The sequence below is a fragment of the Ambystoma mexicanum genome, chromosome 4p (genome assembly GCF_040938575.1).
Source record: "Ambystoma mexicanum isolate Mex_15411 chromosome 4p, UKY_AmexF1_1, whole genome shotgun sequence".
Classification (NCBI taxonomy): domain Eukaryota; kingdom Metazoa; phylum Chordata; class Amphibia; order Caudata; family Ambystomatidae; genus Ambystoma; species Ambystoma mexicanum.
This window is the reverse complement of record NC_090927.1, coordinates 960131374-960139439: the sequence shown is the minus strand read 5'-3', so window position 1 is coordinate 960139439 and position 8066 is coordinate 960131374.

Below are 8066 nucleotides of genomic sequence, written 5' to 3'. Positions count from 1 at the left end.
CTGTACCCTTTGCGGCTCCCGCTAAGGTCAACTGGTAAAACCAGGCGGCCTTAACGGGACCCGCAAAGGGACCTAGGAATAGGGTGCAAAGGGATTACCGGCACCGGTGTCCGGTGTTACCCCCACACGGGTGTTTTCACACGTGATTGGGCTGGGTACGTGTATTTCAGAAGTGCGCGGGAAGTTTTACACGCAAATTGACAGTGTGTGTCCTCCTAAGTGTCCCCCCACCCCCTCCACAGCCCCTGCAGGCAGCCCACACCACAGGGGACTACCCTGCACCCCTGGTCATGTTCCACAGGCAGCCCATCCACCATGGCCATGCCCCCCAGCCAAGCCACATGTCACGTTGCAATATGATCACCAACCCATGTCCCCCAGCACTCCCAGCAGTGTGGGGCACCTGCCAGCAGGCCCCCACTAATGTTCCACTCATGTCCCCCAGCACCCCCGCCCCCCAGCAGTGTGGGGCACCTGCCAGCAGGCCCCCACTCATGTCCCCCAGCACCCCCGCCCCCCAGCAGTGTGGGGCACCTGCCAGCAGGCCCCCACTCATGTTCCATTCATGTCCCCCAGCACCCCCGCCCCCAGCAGTGTGGGGCACCTGCCAGCAGGCCCCCACTCATGTTCCACTCATGTCCCCCAGCACCCCCGCCCCCCAGCAGTGTGGGGCACCTGCCAGCAGGCCCCCACTCATGTTCCATTCATGTCCCCCAGCACCCCCGCCCCCAGCAGTGTGGGGCACCTGCCAGCAGGCCCCCACACATGTTCCACTCATGTCCCCCAGCACCCCCGCCCCCCAGCAGTGTGGGGCACCTGCCAGCAGGCCCCCACCCATGTCCCCCAGCCAACACGTCATCACAATCTAGATCCCTGGCCCTCATGCCCAGCCTCCACAGGCCAAAGACCCACCCAAGTATTGCATACACCCACATAGAAATGCCAATCACATGATACAACCCCAATGGCAAGTATCCAAATGAACACATGTCCCACCCACACACACAATGGGTGCAAGTGAATGTCAAAACCCATACCATGACATGCATGAAACCAATGACACAATACCACTAATAGAAGTATCAAAATGAATATATTAAATAAAACATGAATGTAAAACAACAGAAACACACAACAATGGGAATAAGAAAATAAAAGGTCCATGTCCGATAATAAATGCAAAACAAGAAATCATAATCCAAAGACAAACCAAATGAAATGCTGTCCAAAGTCACAGTCCAAAAAATGAAAAATCAAGGGAAAAACCAAAGTAAAAACCATTGCTCCATGGTGAACACATAAAAAAATCAAAAAATAGAATAATCCAATGGCGAACTATGTACATCAGAATAATCCAGGGTCCATGAGCCCAACTCAATAAATGAAACCTACCAAAAAATACTACCTAATGTAAAACCTATACACAAAAATTTGGTCCATACAACAAGCGGTCCAAAATAAGAAAAAAACCAAAGGAAACCTAATACTAACTAACTAACTAACTATTTACAAGGGCAGCGGGCTAGTCTGACGGCTCACTTCTGGATGTTCCCGGCCAGGGCATCATCAAACTCCTGTTCGATGTCCCGGAGGCGTTCCTCTTCCATGTCCCCGAGGGTTCGCAGGGACGATGACATCCGGACCCCCAGGTCCCTGCGAATCTCCTCGAGGCTCTGGGCACGGCTCAGGGCCCTCCGCATGGTGTTCTCCGCCCTGACCATCGTGAGCCGTGCCTCTTCTGCCCGCTGCCGCTCCACACCTATCCACTGGCCCAATCGCTCCCACACAGAAGACACTTCACGTCCAGGGTTCTCCTGCCCTCCGGCCGATGCCTGCCCCTCCGATGTTGATGGCCCCGAGCCATGATGCCTCCCACGTCGAGCCTGCCACTGCCTCTGACGCCACTGCCTCTGCCAGCACGACGGCATCCAGGCTGATGGAATCCACCGATGCCGTTGTGCACGTGCCCTGCCCGATGATGCCATCACATTCTCCATCTGCTGGGGTCCAGTTGCTGGTGTGTCCACCCCTGCTGGACCTCCGACTCCCGACTGTGGAGGAGAGGGTCGCCAGAGTGGCCGACACATGTAGGAAACCCCCGACCATGGTCGTTCCCAACTGGGCCACGTCGGCACGGTGCTCTTCGTGATGACGTGCGTGCTCCCCCCGGAAAGCACGCACCTCATCACGAATGACACCCGTGCGCGAAAAGACACCAATCAGGACCTTCTGCATACGGCTGGGGGTCCCCTCGTCCGCAGGTAGAGGAGTGTCAGATGACATGGACATCCCCCCTACCTGCGGACGAGCCTGGGATGGGGCATCCCTGCTGGTGCATGGTGGTGCAGTCACAGTGTCAGGGACAGTGACATGCACAGGCCCCTCCGCGGCGACCTGTGCTGCCTCCTGCCCCTGGCCCTGGACTGCACCACTTGCACCAGCAAGGATGCCCCCACCAGGCCCCATGCACGGCTCAGTAGCGGCCTCCTCCTCCTCTGTGGGAACCACCAACCTGGATGGCTCCACACCGTCTTCCGCCGTTGCAAGCCCCTGTGGGGACTCACCCACCCCTTCCGCTGCAGCCGTGGGGGCATCCCCGCCGCTTGGCTCCACAGCGCCGTCTCCGCCCTCTTCTTCACTTGCCGCTGTGTAGAGGGAGACATAGAACACAAGCATCAGGGTACTGTACAATGGTCCCCTAGACAGGAAACAATAGCAGATGAGTGGCACTGTCAAACATCACTTCCATCATGTCCCTCCACAACACATGGGTCAGTGCAGGCAAAAGACATGCAGTAACAGGCATGGCACATGCTATGGACATTAGCATACATGTCCAAGGGACTCTTGAAACATACAATGTTGGTTTGAAACTCACATGCATCATGGGTCATGCCTATCACATGCACACACTTCACCGTAGTTTCATCCATCTGGACTCGTACACCCCAGACACAGTGGATACAAGGATGACTAGGCTGCATCAGTGAATCTGAACATTGTCACAGACATGTGTCATGCATCCATGCCATTTACAAGTCACAGACACGCAGGTCAGACACACAGACATGGACACCATACATGTACATGGCATCAGCACCCATCCCTCACACCCACCCATGTCCAGGAAAAGAGACTGGCATGCTTTCATGTGTCCATTCCGCATAGATCTCCCCGTGTTGCATTTGAACACATCACCAACCATGTGGTTCACACATTACTGGCCTCACATGCATGACCATGATGTCCCTGCACACACACATACATACATGGCCTATGTCACACATACAGGCAAGTATCAGACAACCAGCACACTGCAACATGCCCTGTCTCACACAGCAATGCTTGGCCACTTACCGCTCCACTCCGGACGGGTCTGCCCCTCAAGGATCTGGGCATGGAGCGCTGGACCTCAAGTCCTCCCAGCGCTTCTTCACTTGCTTGGTGGTGCAGGTTGCCACCCCCTCCGCGTTGATGGCAACCACAAAGTCGTCCCAGATCCTGTCCCGTCCATCCTTGTTGGCGCGTGATGATCCGAATAGGGCATCATAATGCCCCAGGACTTGCTCCACCAGGACACCAACTTCGGTGGCAGTGAAGCTGGTGGCCCTCTGCCCCTCTGACTGATGGTCAGTGGTCTCGGATGGTGTTTGCCCCGACATGGCGACCCCCGAGGCAGGCGTGGGTGGGCAACTGGGTCCTGGGGCTGGGCTGTGGAGCGATGGTATCCCAGTCGGGAGTCTTCTGTTCCAGCAGGGGTGGACACAGCAACTGGACCCCTGCAGATGGCTGATGTGCAGGCACCAAATGGCAGGGCACAGTGGCAGCAGGCAGGCAGGCAGGCAGCAGCATATGGCTCGTGGGAGGCTGCTCAGGGCTCTGGGGGGCAGTAATTCGGCCTTTTTGGGCATGAGCGTGGTCTTCCGTGTGCTTACGCGTGGCCAGCTTGATACGGAGTGATTTGGCACGTGAAAATTCTGCACGTCAGCGTGTAATTCGAGGAAAGGCCCTTAGCGCGTAAGCGCGTCAGCACGCATACGCGATTTCATTGGACCAAAGGACCTTAGCGCTTAAGCGCCTCTGTGACGTATCGCGGACGGGCGTTGCCCTGGCAGGCCTTGAAGATCCCACATGGATTTCCATTGCTCTGTACGTGCTTTTCGTGGGGTGCGGTGCGTGTGTTTTGCAGGCGTTGGGCTTCACACGCTATTACTTCACAGCGGGTGGGTGTTGGCTACGCGTTCTTCTACACGCAAGGCAGACGGTGAGTGGTACCCTGCTCCCCCAGGCCCGATCGCGAAAAATACCTGCGCACCCCTGAAATACACGCACCCAGGCCAATCGCATGTAAAACTTCTCGCGCACCCCTGAAATACACGTACCCAGGCCATTCGCGTGTAAAACTTTGCGCGCACCCCTGAAATACACGTACCCAGGCCAATCGCGTGTAAAACTTCTCGCGCACCCCTGAAATACACATACCCGCTCCCCCAGGCCCGATCGCGTGTGAAAACACCTGCGCACCCCTGAAATACACGTACCCAGGCCAATTGCGTGTAAAACTTCTTGCGCACCCCTGAAATACACGTACCTGCTCCCCCAGGCCCGATCGCGTGTGATACTTCCCGCGCACGCCAGGAATACACGCACACGCTATTTTTGACACAGCGGGGGTCCGTGTTTGTCGCGTACCCCTTTGCACGTCATTTTTCCTAGAGGGCCACAGTATGGGACATTCATTATAGCGGTATATACGTGCTTTTTGTTAGCGCACATTTTGGTGCACATTTTTTTCCTGCGCAGGGACGCTACCGCCTGCTTTCGTGTGGCGGACGTGTATGGCCCTGTGCGCGTCTTTGCCCGTGCGCTGGTTTGCCCTATTCGATTCCATGAATACGTGTTGTAGGCGAGCGTGAGGGCGTTCCGCGCACTTGCCTCCTGTACTTCCCCCGTGACGCCCACATTTTCATGAGTTGTTCCCCATTCTGCGTGTAACGCCCCGTGTTCCGCCTACTTTTGTTATGTGCGCCGTGCTATGTGCGATTTCGCTGTGGCCTTAGCGCACGCCGTTAGATGACCTGTGCGCCGGCATGCGCCGCGCACTTTTTCAGCGCACATCCCACATTTTACTCGCGCACGGACTTCCATGAATAGATGTGCGCTGGTTTCCCTGCGATATTCGCACTTGCACTGCGATTTTTCAAGTAACACTGCAAATCGCACGTTTGCGCCGAATTTTTTCAGCGCACATTAATTCCATGAATCGGCCTGTAAAACTCTGCATCTCTATAATTTTGCATTCATTCTCTTCTGGAAAAGTAGCCATTGTCAAAAACATTTCAGGTCCATATTCCACCAATAAATTTGTTTCATAATTCACTCTACCATCAATGAAAGTACACTCTATAACGGATTGTGGGTGGCCCTTCCTGTAGTAACTTGTGCTGCCTTGTCTATGTCCAAGTGGGTACTGTAACATTTTTTGTGCTGTCCTACAGCTTCTTTTGCTCACGGGTCTGCTAGTTTCTAGGGCTGGCCCTTGCTATTGTGGTCTGTTCAACACTAAAGGTACTGAAACCATGTGTTTATCGCCTGCTCCCTTAACTTCTACACTATGGCCCTCATTACGAGTTTGGCGGTAACCATGCCACTATTGGCGGCATGGCTGCCGCCGAAATCGCGTCGGGGTCCGGGTCCTCGGAATGAGGACTTACCGGGCCATTACTAGTTCGGAAGGCCCGGTAATTCCTCCCTCCAAGGACCCGGACACGGTCCTTCCCAATTCCCATTTCAGCCCCCATAGGACTGAATGGGAATGGGAGAGGGAGCAAACAACGGGCCATAACGAGATGGCCCGTTGTTTGCTCCCTCTTCCCCTCGCGGGACCCGGTAAGCACGCCTGGTTTTCCCAGGTGTGCTTACCGTGTCCCGCAAGGGGAACTCGTAATGCGGCGGTACGGAGTGAAAGGCGCCGGCATCTTTTACGGCGCCGTTCACTCCGTACCGCCAGGGTCGTAATGAGGCCCTATCTGTTTCACATCCGTCAACTCACAATCTAGCTTGTAAAAGATCTTTTACCGTCTCAATTGACCATTGTCAATCTCATGCATCTTATTTTCATCATTATCCCAGATCTCTCTTCCTCTACCAAATCCTCTGCTCCTTCTGACAAATGTACCTTTCCCTCTCTCGTGTCCTTTTCCTCTCAGTCTTACCTCTTGTACTCAAAAGTAGCTCCATCCTTTGTGCCTTTGTTCTTGCCACCCTCTGTGGTATTTTCCACATTATTCTAGGTTCATCTCCTTTCTATCTACCTTGTCGGTAACTGCCTTCAACCCACTTTTTACATTCCTTCATTGGTACAACCTTTCTTTGTTTCACATGTTTCTGATCTGCCCACTCCAATATCTTTTACCATCCATTCTCAGTATTAGTTGGTCTTCTTATAACAAAGGTTGTTTCTTTTAAAAACATATTTTGACAAACTGATGGACACTGATCTCCTTCAGGAGTTAATCTAGATAATAACACTGACCTATCTTTGATGCCAAAATCTGTGTATACAAAATCTGTTATTGTCTCTACACACACCCTCCAATTGTCTCTCTCTGAATTCTGAATTGCCTTCATTGGTAAAAAGGTACTGAACCCTATACATGAATTATCTTTGGGATTGATTATTAATAACAAAAATGAGAAAGCTTCCTCACTGTTCATTTCTGCCCCACCCACCAACTGGTAGGCCTGATGGTGAATAAACATTAGTTGCTAACTCATAACCATTATTTTCAAATGTATTATATCACTGCATATCACTGATAGAATACTTGCTCGTCTGGATCGTGATTTGATCATTTATAAGACGGCAGGCCCATGGATAATAAAATGTGTATGCATGTCTTCGCCTTGGGAAGGAGAGCATAGGGGTTTATGCTATTAAGTCATTGTGCTATGGACGTCTTAACTAAAGGTGTCCTGGCCAAGAGGATGAGATACTTGATGATGCTCTGATCTGGTGATAGCATAATGCCACACAGAAGTGACGCGAGATGAAAATCCCATGGGAGGTAAAAAACTCCATTCTACCATGCTGTAAAAGCCCTGTATGAATAGAGACATGTGAGGTAGGAACAATTAATACTTCAGAATACCTCAGCAGCCACTGACTGGTGTAACACATGCCTTCACTACTGAAAGCACTGGTAGGGATCAAGAAAGAGCCACTGGCCCTCACTATGAGGTTGGCGGAATGGGTTTACCGGCACCGGTAAAGGTGCCGGGGCCGGTAAACCCGTTCCGCCCTATTACGAGGTCTCCTTGCGGGACACGCAATGGGCGCCTGGAAAAACCAGGCGTCCTTACCGGGTCCCGCGAGGGGACCAGGGAGCTAACAACAGGCCCATCATTAACGGGCCCGTTGTTAGCTCCATCCCCATTCCCATTGAGCCCTATGGGGGCTCGAATGGGAATGGGGATGGACCGAGTCCGGGTTCCTCGGACGGAGAATTACCGGGTCCGCCAAGGTCGCGATGGACCGGTAATTCCTCGTTCGAGGAACCCGGGCCCGGATTGCGGTATGGAGGCAACCATGCCGCTGAAAGCGGCATGGTTACCTCCAACCTTCTAATGATGCCCACTGACTCTATGGGGGTCATTCCGAGTATGGAGGTAACCATGCCGCTATTAGCGGCATGGCTGCCCCCATACCGGATACCGAGTCCGGGTTCCCTGAATGGGGAAATACCAGCCCATTCAGACCTTGGAGGGCCCGGTATTTCCCCATTCAGGGAACCCACACACTGTGCATCCCCATTCCCATTCGAGCCCCCATAGGGCTCAATGGGAATGGGGAGGATGCTAACAACAGGCCCGTTAATAACAGGCCTGTTGTTAGCATCCGGGTCTGCTCGCGGGACCCGCTAAGGACGCCTGGTTTTACCAGGCGTCCTTAGCGGGTTCCTGCGAGCAGACTTGCAATGGGGCGGTAAGGGGTTGATGGCTCCGGCACCTTTACCGGCGCCGTTATCCCCTTACCGCCAAGGTCGTAAACACCTCCAATGTCTACG